The sequence below is a fragment of the Zeus faber genome, assembly GCF_960531495.2.
Source record: "Zeus faber genome assembly, chromosome: 7".
Lineage (NCBI taxonomy): Eukaryota > Metazoa > Chordata > Actinopteri > Zeiformes > Zeidae > Zeus > Zeus faber.
The window spans coordinates 14,798,079-14,817,820 of NC_137203.1; the positions used below are offsets into that span (position 1 = coordinate 14,798,079).

Here is a 19,742-nt window from a genome sequence, read left to right on the forward strand (position 1 = left end):
GGGCACGTGAGTTCGATGGGGCGTGGAGTTCGTTTTCTGCAAAATGCTGTAAAAGTGTGGCCGCGTCGGTATCGCTTCGGCCTCTGATCCGGAACAAAACAAACGCAACACAGGTATTGACGGAATTAACGGGCGCTCTCCCCGACGGTGAATCCCAGTTACGTAACAAACTGGTGTACTGCAGACTCCCTGCAAAGCAATGCCGACCGCCCGACCTGTTTCCGTATCTGTTCATTTCTTTTTGATCAGTGGTTTTCAATGTGCGGCCCAGGGACCACCCCCCCCACCGGGCGGGTCCTTCAAGAGGTTCCGGGAGAGGTTCACCAATAATTAAAGGTCACGGTTATGAAAATGATAAGACGTTGGTTCACGCCAGCGGAGAATGTGCGCACCTGTACAAAACCTCCCGTTCAACCCAAGAAAAACGCCAACGCCTTGAGTGGGCGCCGAGCAGCGATCCGAAACAAATGAATGGGGAGAGGTAGAAAAAACAACGGGGGACGTGTGAGTCACGGCCCAACCCTGTGCACTCCGACGCCCCGGGATGCCCGCAGCAGATAAACCCCCCTTTGTCGTGGCGAGGGAGAGGAGGTGTTATTAGTTCCTAATTGGGACGGGCGAATAAAAGCCGAATAAAATTCTCGTTGCCTGTTTTGACAGTCGCGCCTCTGTGATTTTCCCGTCGCTAATCCTCCCGTGGATGAGGCTGATGCCAAAGCTAACAAGATCTGCGCTGCTTCCCCTTCACCCGAGTCATCGACGCATGCACGCACACACACACGCGCCACACAAACAAACACGTGCCCGCACATTTTAATCGCCGCGATTTGGCGCTCGGCTTCAGTGCGTCTCTGTTTGTCTTTCTCAAAACGCTTGTTAACTCTCGGCAAAAGAAAAGAAAATCACACCCATGGTGGTCCTTTAAACTATGAAACCCTATCATTCATCAAACCAGTAACATCTCCCGTCCAATACACACCCACACACACGCACCCAAATATAAATGGGGGGATTTGCATTGACTGCTTTTTATTTTCCGTAGACTGTCACTCTACACCCAACCCTCAGCAGTTCATCATCGGCTCACCGTCCACTGCAGACATGATCCCATAACCACAGCACAACAGGAGGAATACGCCCACAAACTGCAAAAAATGTCAAAACTGTGCCACAAATATGCCGAAAGAAAAAAAAAAGAGGCGGCAGAGCAGCACCGCAAAACATGAGAGCTAGTTTTATCCGAAAAGAAAATAATTGAAAAGAAATAAATAAAAACACGGAAACACACACTCACACAATTACACTTTAATGAATGTGTGAGTGTGTGTGCGTGTGTGCGCGCGTGCGTGTGTGTTTATATGTGTCATTGGACGCTGCACTTCAGCAGCGGCCTTTCATCAGTTCATCATTGGTTGTCACTTGAAAATGAATAACACACACACACCAGGAAACAAGTCAGAGCAAAGGTCTGATGATAGACAGAGAAATGATTCATTCTCCAAGCTCTAAAAGAACACGCACACACACACACACACACGCATTCACTTAAACACACACACACACACACACACACACTGACATCTGTGGAGCTCTTCACCGCACTTGACGGAGCTGGAACTAATGTATTAGCTGGCAAAAAAAATAAATAAATAAAAATGATTTCCCACGGGCGGAGGAGTGGATGGATGCCTTCCCTCTCTATCTGTTGGTTTTGGTGGTCAGAAGAACGTGTCAAATTATTACGCTCGTTCCCTTCCCCATCAGTTTCCTTCCCTCTCAGGCGTCGTGTCGGGCGCCACTGCCGCCGCCGCCGCCGGCTGGTACGAGGGGCACCGGGGAGATGGAGATGAGAGTTTGTTATTTTCTGGGGGGCATTTGACCCAACTATTGGTATGCATCTGTGTGATTCGTGAGGTTGGACAAGCACGTTTATTGTAAGTACACGAGAGAGATAGAGGGGAAAATAGGCTGTGTGCGTGTGTGTGTGTGTGTGCGTGCGCGCGTGCGTGCGTGCGTGCGTGCGCATGTGTGTCAGCCAGAGATGAGAGGTTTTCAGATTACATCACACTCTATTAGCCAACCTGTATAATGACTGTGTCATTAAAATGACACTGGTGTAATGGATGGCTACATAGGAAACAAGACAATCCAGACATTTTCCCTGGGACGAAAACAAGCTAAACAGCAACGAATCTAATCGTGTTCTTGCAGATGATGAGGTACTTTGTCATCTAAAACCAAGCGCTAATGGTCTAAAACACACATTTTCTGTAACGTTACACCCTCAACTTTTTTTCAGATTTTCCGTGAATTGAAGTCCCTTTCAGGGTTGGATGAAGGTTGCAACGCGTCGGCCTCTGTCCGAGGCCCACTGCCACTAGCTGCGCGCACAGCGGCTCTTTCATCGCACTCCATTAACATGTTGAGTGGTCCCAGCGCTGACAGTGTCTGCTTTGCCCAAGGGCTGGCGTGATGCACCGCCACATACAGTGGATTCGTTCACTTTTCCGACGGGGCGACCACGATGGCGACTTACTGTACCTGTAGATGCGCAAAGGCAGCATTCTCCATTCGATCTAATGGAAACAAGCTACCACGGGAGGCTCTGCAGTCTAGATCGTTCCAGAAATGATTGGAGATTTGAGAGCCTTTTGGACTCTGTTAACTAAATGCTATTTACTGAGGAGCCATCCCCTCAAAAAAAGAAAGAAGCCGATCAACATTTGCACATAAATCTTTGCACGTTTGTTTGCGCCTCACTTCGGTGCAGGTATTTCATCTTCATTGTCAGATGCCATAGGCAGATATAAATCACACTAATATGTCTTGGTTGGATTCATCCTTCTCTGTAGTACTTTTCAATTCAGCATTTCTTTTTTGAATATTACATCCAGTTATTTGGCTTTTTGTTACCTCTTCCGTTCATCATTCCAACGGGAGATCTAATTGACTCGGTTCCGGGAAGGAGGTTGTAGTAAAACAGAGATAATTTCACTAAAGTTCAGCGTGCCATAAGTTTCTTGGTCATTACTAAAAAACGACTCTTAGTCTTTAAACGAGAGGTTCTTCACAGGATAAACACAAAACAAGGGATGGTTTTTGTCAATCTGTGTGTGTGTGTTTGTGTGTGTGTCTGTCTGTGCGTGTGTTTTTGTGTGTGTGTGTGTGTGTCTCTCTGTGCGTGTGTGTGTGTCTGTGCATGTGTGTGCGCGCATCTGTGTGTGTGTGTGTGTGTGTGTGTGTGTGTGCGTGCCTGCATGTGTGTGTGTGTGTGTGTGTGTGTGTGTGTGTGTGTGTAAATGTGTGTATGTGTGTGTGTGTTGGGAGGGGCTAAAGATCATTAGCAGAGAGGTCCAAGGGTCAGGTCGTTGTAAAAGCTGTTTAGCCGAGGGGCAGTGTGTGTGTGTGTCTGTGTGTGTGTATGTTTGTGTGTGTGTTTTACGTAACACGAGAGAAGGAGAGACCAAAGGAAGAGAGAGAGAGAGAGAGAGAGAGAGAGAGAGAGAGAGCGGGAGAGCGAGTGAGAGGTGATGGAGGCAGGTCCCCCTGGGAGTCATTTGGCAAAACGGGTGATGAGGGGATGTGGAGTCATGGGGGAGGTTCGCCGATGGGGGAGGAAGACAGAGAGAGAGGGCGGGGACAGGGTGAAGGTGTAAGTGGGGTCAGGTCTTGACCCGACACCGTTAACAGACATGGAACTGATGTTTAAACTGGTGGAGCCCGGCGCTCGACGGAACACCCAATAAAACGCTGCAGCGCCCAAGGTTGGACGGCAACAGCGAAAGGAAGCGGCGTACACAGTATATCTGGTTTAATAACACTGACACCGGTACATTACGGCTCCGAAAAAACACACTGAGACTCACTAAGACAAAGCGACATTTTTCAGTCAGAATCTAAGTGAGATCAGTGATTTTGAAGCGGTGGGGATTGACTCACACATATCAACCAGTTCACACGCTCACACCTCGCGGTTCTCACGCTGAGAAGAATCCAGTAAAATTGCTTTTTTTAAATTGTATTTATTCTACTGCGAAACTTGGCATTTAATTCAAAGTGCGACATTATTACCAGCTCGTCCACACACGTGCACACACACACACACACACACACACACACACACACGCACGTTTTGCGGAGCGAAATGTTTTGGCGCGAGGCTTTGCAGGCGGGCATCTGGCGCAAGGCAATTTTATTGCCGCGCGAGGTTCCTGATTATCACATCTCCGAGCGCCGCAGATGCAACACGGTGACTCACATCGATTATGAAAAAAAAAAAGAAAAAAATTGCACAGTACAATCCCTCAAAGGAAATCACGCTGTCTCTTTTTTTTTTTTTTTTTTTTTTTTAATCGGGTTATCTCGCGGCAGGTAAGCCGGGGGCGCGCAGGAGAGTCGATGAGGAATATGGACGGGCGTGCGCGGCGGGGAGGGTGTGCCCTCTGCGATGAGTACACGGTGTTCACCGCCCGCCGATCTGCGAGTCCACCCGGGCGGCGGTGCTTTCAAAGTACTTACAGTAAGTTACTGCCGCTACACCGGTGTTTCAGCGGGGAACCCGGGGGCCCGGTGAACGGTCCTGGAGCTGATGGTTTATAGCGGTGCCTCGGCTGCGGGGCCGAGATAAAACGGTGATTCTGTGAGTGACTGTATTGATCGTTGCAAGGCTCTCCGGGTGCACCTCAGACAAAATGAAGCCATTTACTGCAGCGCACTGCCCTGGGCGATGGATGTAGAGCGGGCTATTATGGGATTTAAGGACGGCACCCGCATGTCAGTCAGTCTGTTAAAACAGCACTGCCTGTCTCACAGGGAGGAACAGTGTAGAAGCTGTACGCTCTGCGCAACGCCATTAGAATACGAATGATATCGGATGGCAGGATTGAAAAGCCTGGCGCATATTCCAATCGACCGACCCTAGATTCGGTCAGATTCCGCTTGACCGTGGCATGTAGACACCTCCATCGCATTGCTCCTGGCGGTTTTCGTCCTGCGCTTGCGCCAAAGGTCAGAGATCCGGGCCACACACGCGTCCGACCGAGAAACAGTTTAAGCAGCGTGTTTACATCGCAACCGGGGGCAGGCGGCCGCACCTTTAAAAGATGTGCTCGGTGAAATGAAAGAGCGGTATATTTTTCAAAATTCTTTGAGTGAAAAAAAAAAAAAAAAAATGGTGACATTTTCAGGGGAGTCGCTTCCTCCGCTCCCCCAAACCCGATTAAATATTTCTGACTGAAAGAGTCGTGTGAACTTGGTCGGTTGAAGGAGTCAAAGCCAATGTAAGCGCCTTATTCGAAACGTCATTTTATTCTGGGGTTGCTCCTTATTCTAATTAATATGTGCATGTAAACACACTGATTAAAGACGTCATCCCTTTCAGTGTCAACACACGACTGGCGAAAACTCTCCTCATCATTTTGGCAACCAAAGCAGCCAGGGTTAACGGGACAACCTTGCGGTCAGTGGTGAGTCTCTTCAGCTGACCATTTGGTGCTAATTGTCAACATCTGTTTGCAACAGCTATCATTTTGAAAGGAATAGCTATTAAATAAAAAAAGAACAGCAGAAAGAATGGCTTCATCTGTGATGTGCTTAGCTCCAGTGCTGAAGATATCCCAAAAAAGCGCATTGCAACGTAGGGAAACATTACAGACAACTCATTAAAAATAATGAAACAATTATTGATGCCGTGGGATACGCTTAACACTGTGACCTTTCTCCTTAACCAAGCACGCAACTCTCATATCTTAATATTAATGGAGTTAGAATATAGAAGTTGCCAGGTACAGTGGGCAGATTGTTCGGGGAGAGTCAGGGGCTTCAGGACGGAGGGGAACTAGAGGGGAGAAAGACAGAAGCTAGAGGGGAGATGGAGGGAGATATATGGGGAGATAGAGTGGAGATAGAGGGTGGGTGGAGGGGAGATAGAAGAGGGATAGAGGGGAGATAGCATGGGATAGAGTGGAGATGGAGAGGGGATGGGGGATAGAGTGGAGATAGACGGGGTAGAGGGGGATGGAGGGGCGATGGAGGGGAGATGAAGGGGGGATAAAGGGGAGCTAGAGGGGAGATAGAAGGAGATAGAGGGGAGATAGAAGAGGGATAGAGTGGAGATAGCAGGGGATAGAGTGGAGATAGAGGGTGGATGGAGGGGAGATAGAAGAGGGATAGAGAGGAGATAGCAGTGGATAGAGTGGAGATAGAGAGGGGATAGAGGAGGATAGAGTAGAGATGGAGGGGGGGATAGAGGGGAGGTGAAGGGGAGATGAAGGGGAAAGAGGGAGATAGAGGGGAGATAGAAGGGGGACAGAGTGGCGATGGAGAGGGGATAGAGGGGGACAATGTGGAGATGGTGGGCGGTGGTTGGCGATGGAGGGGGGATAGAGGGGAAATAGAGAGGTGACTTGAAGAACATCCTGCCACATGTTCACCTCTCCTGACCCCATGGAACCTCTACAACACAAATACACACACACACACATACACACACACGCACGGGCGCGCACACACACACACACACACACACACACACACACACACACACACACACACACACACACGCACTTGCACACTATATAATACACTATATACTGTAAATGTGCCCATACAGGCGTCCATGCATGTTTTCATCTCCTCCTCTACATGCACATGAGCATCAATATCCACCTCTCTCACACACACACTCACACACACACACACACACACACACACACACACACACACACACACACACACACACACACACACACACACACACACACACACACACACACACACAAACGCACGCACACACCCATGCAAGGGAGACACAGTGCACCGGTAACTTGAAGCTGCTGTTCTCTTAATGCCGCTATCGCCCTGCTGAATACAGGAAGTCATCTATCGATCCAGAGAATGAGGGATGAAGGGGAGAGGCGGGAGAGAAGTCAAAAAGAAAAAGAAGTGCAGGGGTAATGAAATAAGACAGACAGATTTACAGACACCGGTTGAGAGAAAGATGGAGCTAAGCGAAAGAGCGGCGAAGGGAAAAGCAAACGAGATCCCGCGGTCGTGGCGGAGGACCGAGCCCTGGCGGTTCCAGTTACCGAGAGCAAAAGTGTTTGGGTCGAAACGGCTTTCCCCCCGTCTCTCATCTGACGAGCGAGGTGGTCCGAAAAGGATATTAATATACTGTGAGGAAAAACAAAAACAAACAAATAAACCAAGATTTAAGGATTGGGGGGGTGGAGGGATCAGGGGGTCGACGGTGTGAGAGAATAGAATGAAACAACAGAAAATGTTTCCTGGGAGCTGTGTAAAATCACCCGCGGAGGCCAAATTCCTCTGGTCTCGGGCGTCATGCAGACACCCGGTTAAAAAACAAAAAACACTGTTTTCCCTCCTCCACCGGCGCCGCCTCATTATCTCTTTGTCAATCCATATTATTTTGTTGCCTTCCTCCCCTCAACCACCTGGTCCGTTTTTATCATCCGTCATTAATCCCGCGAAGGTTTAACGACTCTATCTGCTTTTCGCAATAATCAAACCTTCTCACGGGACGCCGGGGGAACACGGGGGGAAAAGGGGAGCGAGGGGACGGCGGAGGAGCAGGGGCTCGAGCGGCGGTCGCGCCCACGACGTCGTAAGACAACCGGGCTAGGGCGACGTGGCAACGCCCACCTGCCCCAAAATAAGCGCGAACGCTCGCCCGGGCGTTGCTGGCGTCTCGTAATGCGACATAATGCGATATTTATAGCGGTGCGCCGCATGAATTCTCCGCTCACGCGGCGTGATATCGAGTTGTCCCGCATCAGCAAGCCGACGCCAAGGGCTGGAAAAGGTGATGGTTGGTAATGGTCCGGAAAGCGGATCATAATGCAGTCCCTGCTCCGTCGGCTAATGTGAAAATGAGAGTTTGGAGGGAGATAGACCCACGAATTTGGATGACGAATTAAGAGAGTCGGGTGAAGCGCAGCGTCGGTAAAGAAAAAAAAAAAAAGGGGTCAGACCATTAAGAGTTAATGGCTGTCGTGGACTCGCATTACCACAACTGCTTGTCAACAACTCACGGCATGAGCGTGACTCATTTATTATATATATATTTTTTTTCTCAGTCGCAAGGTTTCCTCGCAAATAAAAACGCTGGCACTTCACCACGTCTTCGCCGTGCCAAGGTAAGGCTTTTTGTTTCTGAAACCCTGATACAAATTGTCAAGACGAGGGAGAACGCAGGTTTCCTGTTGTATTTAAGGTGGAACGGGAGTAATTGCGAAAAGAAAAAAAACGCCGAGCGTGAGTTCACCGGCGATACGGAAATTAAGACTTGACTCATAAGACGTCTTTTTTTCAGATGATCAAAGCCTCCTCACATCTGCTGGAGAGACAGAAAAAAAAATAAAAATAAAAAGTACCGTGAGGATTTTAATCATTATAGCCGCCGGAGGAGGGATGTAAGGAGACAAAGAGAGCGGGGCACTTCGAAAAAAAATAAAAATAAAAATAAAAATAAAAATAAAAATAAAAATAAAAATAAAAAACAACTTGATTATCCTTGATTTCAGAAGTGGGGAAACGGCTGCCGAAGATTTCTACTTTGTTCCTTGTGTGTGACCGCGTACCTTTAAAACTAAAACAAATCAGAGATAACACACAGATAAACACACACACAAGACAGACATGCATTAAAAACTTCCGTGCAATATACACACACATGCAGGCACGCGCGCACACACACACACACACAAGTTGCATTTCTAGGTGGAAAAAAAAAACACATTTACACACGAGGGACACTATTGAATTTTTTTTTTTATTGGAAATACTCCCTTTCTTATCTTTAAATCAAAAGTGGTGCCTATTTCTGCACGGGCGGGCTCCGGAACACAGCTTTAAAAGCTCCAACACGGAGTTTATGGACCAGCCTCACGGTCAATAAAGCAAAACCTGTGGATCATTTGTTGTCGTTTTTTTTTTATCAAATTCTGTAGATTTTCCCCGGACCAAGAAAATATTTGTGCTCCGCGTCACGCCCGCCTCCACGCCTTTCCGGTGAATCAAGGTCGACATTGTGCAATCACATCAGATGTACGTCTTTTATTGAAAGTGTGGTTGGAACTTTTGGGGGACGATGCCTCTATTAGAAAAGCACACCAAACGAGGCGCGTGAGATGTGTAAATTTTTAAAGACAGGGACCCCCAGGGACATGCAACCCAAAAAAAACCCATCAAACATGAAAGAAAGAAATGAAACATTAAAAAGACATTTGCTTCCAGTTCAAAAACACAAGTCTCACTCTCTACCGTCATTTCCCAGTGTTATAATGTTTCAGTCTCGAGATCATTTAACCTCACATAAAAATAAAAAAAAAGGAAAACTGTGAAATACCATTTTTATCCCTGCAAAACGAAGCATGAAGCATGTACAAATATGTGCAAAACATTTTGAACAGTTTGACCTTGTGCTCCTTGAGTGTGTTTTTGTAGTTTCATTAATTTATTCATTTTCACGTCTGAACCTAATTATCCAAAGCCCTTGAGAGTGAACATGGTTTGAAGGGGGAAGCGTTCAACTCGTCAGCCTTCTCACCACCTTAAATGAACCATATTTTAGGTTATTTTTAGGGTAGTCAATCCGACAGCAGGTCACTGTGAAACCTGAAAACCTGAATCTGCAAGTGGTAAACCGGTGGCATTTTTAGCCCTTTTTTTTGCCTATTAGATGTATTTAAAAAAAAAAAATGATTTTCAAAAGTTTTGCAAAACAAATATTGACAACTTTAGAAGAGCCTGGATGAATGTCTCCCTATGACTTTATAATAAATACATCATTTCACATTCCTCTTCATCCAGTATCTGTTTGAACACAAAAACCCTTGAACCACACTCACACACGCACACGTACACACACAACCATGCTCGCACGCACGCACTCGCACACGCACACACAGCACACACACACACACACACACACACACACACACAGACACAGACACAGACACAGATACATGTTGAGAAAATGATTATCAGAGTTGAATGCAAAGAAACCAAAATGGACATGCTTTTCAGAAGCATTTTTTTATTTGAGTTTGTGACGAGCTGAGGGGCTTCAGTGCATTGTTTTGTTCTGCAGATGTCTGGGTGTGTTGACCCTGTAACCCTCTCCATCTAATATTCTATATCTCCCTCTTTCCATCCTCCATCCCGGTTGACCTCAATCTCCATCAACACTGGCTGTGTGTGTGTGTGTGTGTGTGTGTGTGTGTGTGTGTGTGTGTGTGTGTGTGCGCGCGCGCGCCCGTGTGTGTGTCTTGTCTGACTGTGTGTGTGTGTGTGTGTGTGTGTGTGTGTGTGTGCTGCTTTTTGTATAACCTCATACACATCCTGACATGTTAATGCACAAGCTTGTGAGATGTGCACTTAGGTTTAAACATGTGGCTGTCATCATTTATTTATGCTTTTGCATGTGTAGGGTAAAGTGTGTGTGTTTTCGTAATGCAACAGGAGCAGGGATGTACAGTGTTGCATTGTGCTGTACTGTTTCAGTCCAGTGGTGAATGCATAATTCATTTAACAGTGTGTGTGTGTGTGTGTGTGTGTGTGTGCGTGTGTGTGTGTGTGTGTGTGTGGGTGTGTGTGTGTGTGTGTGTGTTTATGTTTGTGTGTGTGTGTATGTCTCCATGTGATAAAATGTCTCAACTTCCAAATAAGTGACATGCCAACATATCGCCCAAGAATTGCCCTAAAAAAGGGATCGGAAGATAGATAGTTTAATCGAATTGAATCTATTTCTGCTTCTTAACGCGTAATAAGGCAAGAGACTCAAAAAAAACAGAGTGCAAAATGTTAAATTGGACGGACCAAAAATCTCCTTTGCTTAACATTGGGGATGGGAGGTGGAGGGAGTTGTGGGAACAAAATGAATTTATTTATTAAGTTTTATTATTAAGTATTAAGTGCATTTAAAAAAAGAAAAGTCTTGTTAATATGTAGATCAAAATGCTGTTGTTAGTTTTTAAATGTTAGAGCCTTGAAGCTGCCCCACCATTAGCATTTGTCTGGTAATTGGAACCAGCAGGGCCCGGTCAGATTTGAAGAAGAACAGGGACTACGCATTCATTTTCTCTAAAAGGGAAAATCAACATTTGCCGAGGCAAGGCAACAGGGTTCCAAAGGCCCTGAAACTCAACGACGATGAAAGGTTTGGCTCTTTTTGTGAGATTCGGTTCTCGACGAGTGACTCGGTCAAAAGATTTCATCAAAAAATCTTCCACCCCGATTCCCCCAAAAATCGCGAATCACGATAATAATTCATTTCGATCGAAAAAAATATACATTTTTTCGTGGAATGCCATCGGTGACGTCTAATATGAGTTGTGCCGAATGCGTCGGCCGTTTTTCTGTGTTTCAAACCTGAGTAATTCTTTTCACTATTCTAGTTGGAGACTCTCTCTCTCCAGGGTTAAACGAACGAATCGAACAAGTCGAACAAAACCAGCGAAATGAACGAACGACTCCTTTGCCGGAGCGACGCCCGTTCGCGACGGCCGAGTGAGCGTCAGGAGTCAGAACCATGTGATGTTTACAAAGTCGGGCTCTCACGGTTCCTGCGCGGACCAGGGGTTTGAATGGTGCGCACAAAAGCCGGTTAAATCTAAGGTAAGTGTCCATGTGTGCATGGGATTTTGGTGAAGATCTGGGTTAATGGCCATCCCTGTCCTGCGAACTTGAATAATTCATCCAATGGGAGGCTTTTATGCGTCTCTAAAGGCTCTCATTGGTTGATCAGGTTTATAGTCTGGTGAATATCTGCCTCCACAGCTCGGATGCTGTCGACCTGGTGATATTCCAGGTATTGTCTTCCAGTCTGTAGCCAGTGTGTGTGTGTGTGTGTGTGTGTGTGTGTGTGTGTGTGTGTGTGTGTGTGTGTGTGTATGTGTGTGTGTGTGTGTGTGTGCGCTTGTGAGTGCATGTGTGCGTTGTGTGCGTGTGTGTGTTTGTATGTGTATGTGTGTGGAGTGTGTGGAGTGTGTGAAGATCATCCTGAACTAACCCCCCCCTGTTGCCCTGCTCCTCTGGTCTGTTCCCTTGGACTAATTGATTTTTGTTTTTTTTATGTTGTATACGTGCCCGTAACCCTCACACACAGGCACATAAACACACACACGCACGCGCACACTCACTCACTCGCACAAAACATACACGCACGCATCCCCTCATGCCTTTTCTCTTTCTTGCACTTTTTTTTTTTTTTCCTCTTTCTCTTTTTATGTGTCCATCTCCGTTAGCGTGAGACCACCTCCACTGGGATGTTCTGAAACAAGACAAAGCCTGATGGAAAACAAAGGAAACATCAACAACAGCAAAAGAGTAAACAAACAAAAAACAACAACAAAATGAAATAACAGTAATAATAATTGGAATAATAACAATAATAACAATTTTACTTAAAAATAATGACAAAGAAATAATAAAGAAATAAAAATAATAAAAACAACAACAACAACAATAATAACAGCCTTTAGGTCAGGTTGCTGGTAGTGTCAGTAACGGAGTGGACATCACAATCTAGCAGAGGCTTTTAGTAGGATATTAGGGTGGAGGGATAGAGTAGAATGGAGTACAAGGTTCCTTAGTAAAGAACTGCCGACTCGTTTTCGGTCATGCATAAACCGCTGAGTAAAAAAAAGACAAAACGAAAAATAAATTGTTGAGAGCCTTATTTTTTGTCCAGCCTTATGAAGTTAAACTGGATTTTTTTCGATTTCGCTTCGACTTCAAACTTCGCCCTCGCCCGGCCGTGATCGATGAAACAAGTTCAATGTCGTCCCCGTGCCAATTCGCCCTGCGTCTGACCGATAAACATTCGTCTTTGCTCTCCCCTCACCTGCACACTAAAAAACTCACACATCCACACAAACACACACACACACACGCGCGCACGCTCAACTAATCAATACCACTCCTAAAAACAACAGCCTGAGTAAATGAGCAGAGCAGGTGAAAAGGATAATGCCAACTGTGGATCACGTAGATGGAGCCCGTCTCACCTCACTTAATTACACAAGGTTAAGCCGTCCAAAAGCAACGTTCTATCCAGACTTTGGCACGGGGCAGATTTTGAGCGGGGAGATCAAATGAAGCCTAACGCCGATGGGGTGGGGGCGGGGGGGGGGACCTCCTCCTTAAGAGGACGGAAGGGGGATTGAGTTCGTTTTTTGGAAAATATGTTGTGTTTAGATAAATGGTTATAGAGAGAAATAGAAACAAAGAAACCCACGCACACCAAATTCCTTTATATTTCATACGGGAATCTAGTGCACGTGGGTTTATTCGCCAAAACTCATTCTATCCTCGACTAATGTGTCACGATTATTACATTGCTCCTAAACATTGGGTTTGTTATATCTACATCTTTAAGACCAACGCCCTAATTACTTTTGTCTTGAATACTTTTTAAAACAGTAGGGAGCGGTTTTTCCTGCTTTTTGCGGAGCTCCATTAAACTAATTACAGAGGAGCGCAGTATATTCGAAAAAAGCAATAAATATTATAATTCCAGCCCTGTATGGATGGAGCCGTTCTCGTGGCAATGCCCGCTGCACCGCTACTCTAATTTCCGCAACTATACGAGAAAAACAAATTAGAGAAAATTAACAACGACTGTGAAGTTGATAATGACGTGAAATGTTTCCACAGCCGACCTTGTTAAGCAGCACATTCCCGCGGTTTCACCGGGGTTTCCGTTCGATGGTCTGTTTATTAGTGTTATAATGGCACCCACCAGCCGTCCTCAGGGAGAGATCTCCAATTTGAGTCTCTGTTGAAGTCTTGGTTTCTTATTTCTTTGGTTTTCTTTTTCCCTTTTGGGTTTTTTTTTTTTAAAGCTCTACCTTGTCCGTCTGTACGTGGTCTGAGGTCTAGAGGTGTCTGTCACACTCCTCTCACTGCGGCGCTTTGAGACAGCGACTGTGATGTCGGGCTGTGCAAATAAACCTGCCCTTCACTTGACTTGACAATTGAAATGTATGTGTTAAATGTGCAACGCCGACGCCGATAACTCTCTTTAGGGTGGAAGAAGAGAGTGGTACCGCAGCTGCTTAGCACAACTGCATGCTGTACGATTAAATGGATGAATTCATCCAATTAGGGGATGAATCCCAAATTGCCTATAGATTTACCCTGGTGCGTCGCAAAAAAAAGATGCCATGTGAAAAAGGTAGTAAACAGGGGGAGTTTTAACAGGCCCGAAAATCATCTCAACAGCTACTATCTATTCTCACTACGTTTTTGGGGCCCCGTCTAGAATGGATGCGCATGCCTAATCCACGGTAGCCTATCGAGCTGTAAATCATAGGAACCGCTCGCTCCGCCTTGTCCAAAAACAAGTGTATCCTCCCTGCCAACGCATCAGGTATGCGGAGGAAAAGGAAGTCAGGCGCTTGCACCGTTTAAAATACTTAAAGATAATGCAGCCAAAAACCACCGCAAAGTGATTGCTAAGATGTCAGGATGGAAAGGGAAAAAGCGAAAAAAAAACATTCCAGGCAGCTGCCGTATAGTGATGGAGGGGAAGGGCGGGGTAAGCCAAGATCAACAACCTGCTTTCCCACTTAAGCTGGCTTTGTCATTGCAGTTTGGAGGAGATAGAGAGCGGAAGATTGCAATTCACTACGGAAATTAGCGGCAGAGGCAACAAAGACTTTGTAGGGAGCACGGGAGCCTCTTTAACGGGACATTTTTTTTCCCTCGACCCAGCACCGAGGCTGGGCGTGTCATTTCGCCGCCCGCAGCCTGGCGAAATGACGCCGGGCTCCGCTCCGTGGTGTATTTAACCTCCCTAAATATTCATGACATGAAATTCAAATGCTGTCGAGTCAAGAGTCGAGTCCAAACTGGGGCACGTATCATAGAACAGGCATAGCGGTAAAAAAAAACAAAAAACACACTTGCATTTCACAAGCAAAGGAAAGGAGATGCTCCTATATGAGCACTTGAAGCCCGCACCCGCGTCGGATGACCCGCATCAAGCAATTTCCCGGTTATTTCCCTGCGGCTCGGCCATAATTACATAGCTGCGCGTGCTTCCAAGATATCGCTGGAGCTCCGGTCAGAGGGGGTAACGTCGGGCGAGCCTTTATGAAAACAAAAGGGCTTTGAAGGGCCCCGGCTATTTCAAAGGGCTTGTTTCTTTTTGATTCCGCGGACACCTAAATATCAGGGCCACGGAGTCGGCCCCCAAATTCCCGAGACACGACTTGTCCCCATTGAAGGTGTTGATCTATAGATTCAAAAGGATGCTCTGTGTGTGTGTGTGTGTGTGTGTGTGTGTGTGTGTGTGTGTGTGTGTGTGTGTGTGTGTGTGTGTGTGTGTGTGCGCGTGTAGATGTGCGTACGTGGGTGTGGACGTGCACAAGAGGGAGGAGAAGGGAGCTTTAAGCAAGAGGGAGATTTGTATGGATGTGAATCACTCCTCTTTCAGACTCTGCTGGTGATAATGATTCAGTTTTGGAGCGGCGCAGGTTAGGGATGACGCAGGTTGCCATGGCAACAGCGCATGCAGTGGGCAACGGAAGTCGACCATGTCATGCTGCAGAACCTCCTTACGACTAAACACAAGTGCGCGCCCGCACACGGACACACACGCCCGCCCGTGCGCGCGCGCACACACACACACACACACACACCAAACACACTTTGGCCCATCATGCATATTTTCATGGTACAGGCCTCCAGACAGCTTCTATGGCCAGAGGCTGTTTGTTTTCCTCCATAAGTTGGTCTCATTAAGTATCATTTCTCCTCAAATGTGACGCTGTGTTATAATAATTGTAATTGTACGCCGCACAATCCGTTTCCTTGAAGGGCATTTTATTTTATTTTTTGACAACCCCCATTCAGCACACCTTAAAGTGACTGACTAATCCTCAGCGGCGCGAGGGACCGTGACATATTTTTTTTTTACGACTACGCCGAGCGCATTTTCGCTGCCACGCACTACTTTAATCAACACGCTCCCTGAGAACACATTTATTTTTCTTTGTTAACGCCGCCATTGTTCTTCCACGCCGGTTCAACTAGAGAAAGTGTCCCCGAGCCGCCTTTACGTCGGCGAAGCCCTCCGGAGACCCGCTCGGCGGAATGTGAGGGCTTTTGGCGGAGGTTCAAGAACCACACTTTGAGAAACCAAATAATGAATCCAGCCGGAGCGTTTTGACTCCGCTTGCAAACGTAATAAATAAGAGATTGGTTTCCGATGAGGCCCGTTACAAACAGAAACATGTGAGCCCACAGCAGCGCCTGCGCTCCACAAATACATCATAGGAAAATATGAGCACACACACCACCCTCCACCATCCTGAGAGGAAGCTTTTCTCTCAAACCCCTCACAAGTACATAGGCAAGTTATACAAACAGAATCCGTTCCGTTCTATCACTTTTCCCTCCTCTCTCTCTCTCTCTCTCTCTCTCTCTCTCTCCCCCTCTCTCGCTCCTACACAGAGAAAATCTGGTGAAGGATCCGCGCGGCGAGGGGCAGAGCTGCTGAGCTCAGCAGAGGCCAGTGATGAGGAGGCTGAGGCATCCTGCCTCCGTCTGGCCGGGCCAGCGATCAATCGGTCTATCAATAAGCCTCTCTATCTGTTATAGTGCTGTTCCCAATCACTCAATACTCTCTCTCTCTCTCTCTCTCTCTACCCGTCTCTCATCTCCTTGTATCTATCTTCCCCTCTGCTGTTGTGCAAATACTACAAAGACACAAAACTGAACAAATGTCTCCATAAGTAGTGATCACAATGACAATTGAATATTCAATATTTGACATGGGTGTGTGTGCGTGTCCGTCTGCGTGTGTGTGTGTGTGTGTGTGTGTGTGTGTGCGTGTGTGTGTGTGTGTGTGTGTGTGCGTGCCCACTTTTTTATATGTGGTATCTGGGGTTAGTCTGCGGAGGCCCGTGCGAGCGTCGCCAAATGTTTTTGGGTGTTTGAATGGTTGCCCGTTTGCAGAGGGAATCGGCATCAATCGATACCTGAACATTATTACCCTTTACTGTATTACCGGGAGCATATTGTGAATACATGTGAGTTAATACGCGGAGTGCAGTGCCAAGGAAAAGCCACACCGGCACAGCGTGCACGCGCCGCCCGGAAGGAGGGGAACTTGCAGCACTGCCAAGGGGATGTCTGAGGATGGATGGCCTAAGGGAATAAACACACGGCAACATGCTGATACAGTACGTAGTAAACGACCAGCGTTTCTTTTTCAAAGTTTTTGTTGGAAAAAATCGAATGCAAGGAGCCAGTGGTGGAAAGTAACAAAGTACAAGTACCGGAGTTCATTTTTCAAGAATGTGTACTTACAGTACTTACCTATATTCATTTTCAAATATGTTTGACATTTATTCCACTACATTTCAAAGCTAATATTAGCATATATCTACATTTTCTATGTGCATTTCTAACACAGTCGTGTTACTTTAGCTTTTTTCTCTCCGGGTATATATTTATATACATTAGTTGTGAAAATATGAATTCATATCCATGTACATTCTTTAAATGACAATTTATATGTTAATCTATCAAAAGCAAGTCCCATTCGGATATGCTGCGCACTCAGGTACAGTATTACTTTCTGCAATATTATGGACTGAATATGACAAGTACTTTTACTTGTAATACTTTTAGAACATTTAAGAGCTAGTACTTATCTACTTTTACTCAAGCAGAAACGTCAACGTGGTACTTTTCACTTTTACCGGAGTAACTTTGTGTGTGTGCGTATTTGTACTTCAACTCAAGTGAAAGCTTCCGCCGCTGCAAAGGAGCATGGAACTGCACCTGGCGCCACGACATTTCCAGGGGAAACGACTGGAGAGACAGGAGAAGGATCTCCTCTCCAGTGCAGCTCCTTCTCCCTCAGACGTCCAGGCTGCTCTCGGAGCTCAGGCTGAATATCACCGCATGTCAGATGTGGAATGACTCACTGCAGTTAAACTCCTCGATCAAAAGGATGAGGACGGAGAGAACGGTGCCTGAGGAAGTCCAACTAATAAATTATATAAATACTGCATAAATAATAAATCAATGATGATTAATAAGTCGAAATAATAATAATAATAATAATAATAATAATAATAATAATAATAATAATAATAATAATAATAGAACACAGATTTTAACACTCTGCATTCCTGTGCATTTGCAAGACGTATGTTGAATTGTTTGTGTTTGATGACCTGGAAAGTGTTGATTTATATTAAGTTCATTGGGATTTCTTTGCCACTGCCTTGACTCTTATACCCCTTGCCCACTGGACGAAAAACCACACCAACACCCGCCAACATCTGGCTGTTCCGCATTCATTATCGGGACAAATGATTCAATAGTCACGGGTATTTATCGGCTCTGGCTCCAATTGGCCGTGGTGGAAACACGACACCCGGGGAGACCTGCCAATTTTTCGTCCCTTTTCCGCCACGATTCAATGGCACGCGTTGAAGTTCCAGAAGAAATTGAGAAAATGTTTGGGGGAAAAAAAAAGAAGTTGCGCAATGTTTTTTGCCTATTGCACTATGTATTACCGCACAAGCTGGCAGGGAGCTGTGCGCTGGACAAGGCCGGACGGTCAGGCTGGCGCTCACATCCCCACTCGGCGAGACTCCTCCAAGTGCATATGAAAGGATATAAAAAAATAATAATAATAATGATAATAAAAAAAGATATTAGAAAAAACATGTCTTTTTTTCCCCCCAATCACACCGGAAACATGACACCCGGACAGAACGCCCTTTTTCCCGGCGCCGGACGTGACACCTGCCTTGGAGAATGTACTTTCCTCACAAGGAGAATGCCGCTTCATCATCCAGTTACATGGCAAAATTGTAAAACAGGCACATTTAAGACGTACTTTATATGGTCACAGATTGTAAAGAGACACGAGATTGCGGAAGTCTTTCCTGGGCTGTCAAGCATTTCGAGGGGAAAATACCTAAATGTACTTAATTATAACGTGAACGTTTATCCCTGTGAAAGATCAACATGACAAAGGCGCCCAACCATCCAACCCAGGAAAGAGCTGAAACAACATCTAGAAAGAACAATCGAGCTCGGTTCACAATGGGAGAAGAATTCTCCGACTCTGGCGGTGTCTTTCTTTGGTAGAACATCTTTGCAGAACGCCTCGAATATTATCTGCCCTGAGGTTGGGCTACAGGCATTCAGCTTCCGTCTTCATTTTTTTGCAGGAAAAACTGCAAATTGCTACGATCCGGGACACAGGATGGAGACGATTCTAGGTTCTTGCCTTACTTAATTGTACTTGTATTGTTATAAGAACAACACATTTATTACATAAAATAGCGCAATCTTTTACATGATAAATGTGTTTTAAAAAATTAAAAAAATATATATTATTATTTTAAATGGGACCAATAATGCTTTTCCTTATTTTCTGTCTTATAATGTTACAAAGTCAGATGTTCATATTAGACGTGGGCAAAGTGTCAAATATTGAGGTAAACTAATGAGAAAGTAATCGCTGTGAACAAAACGTTCAGGCTTCAGACCGCCCTGAACGCTCGGGTTCCAAGGGGGTTTTTTTCTACTCTCTGCACGATCCGCTGTGTGTTTCTCAAAGCAAAACCAATAAAAAATAGTGTGTTTTTACCGTAGATGTATTTATTTTAATTCGTTACTTTTATTTTATTTTCCAACATTTACATGAAAGAAAAAAATGCCTGCCTCCGAGAGTTCCGGTGCGTCGCGGTGCG

General features: G+C 45.8%; 1 protein-coding gene across 1 annotated transcript in view; it reads right to left on the minus strand.

The window, feature by feature from the left end:
- ntrk2a (neurotrophic tyrosine kinase, receptor, type 2a) overlaps window positions 1-19,742 on the minus strand; it is a gene marked incomplete at both ends in the record, with an annotated part of 70,464 nt that overhangs the window by 25,633 nt on the left and 25,089 nt on the right. The window lies entirely within an intron of this gene.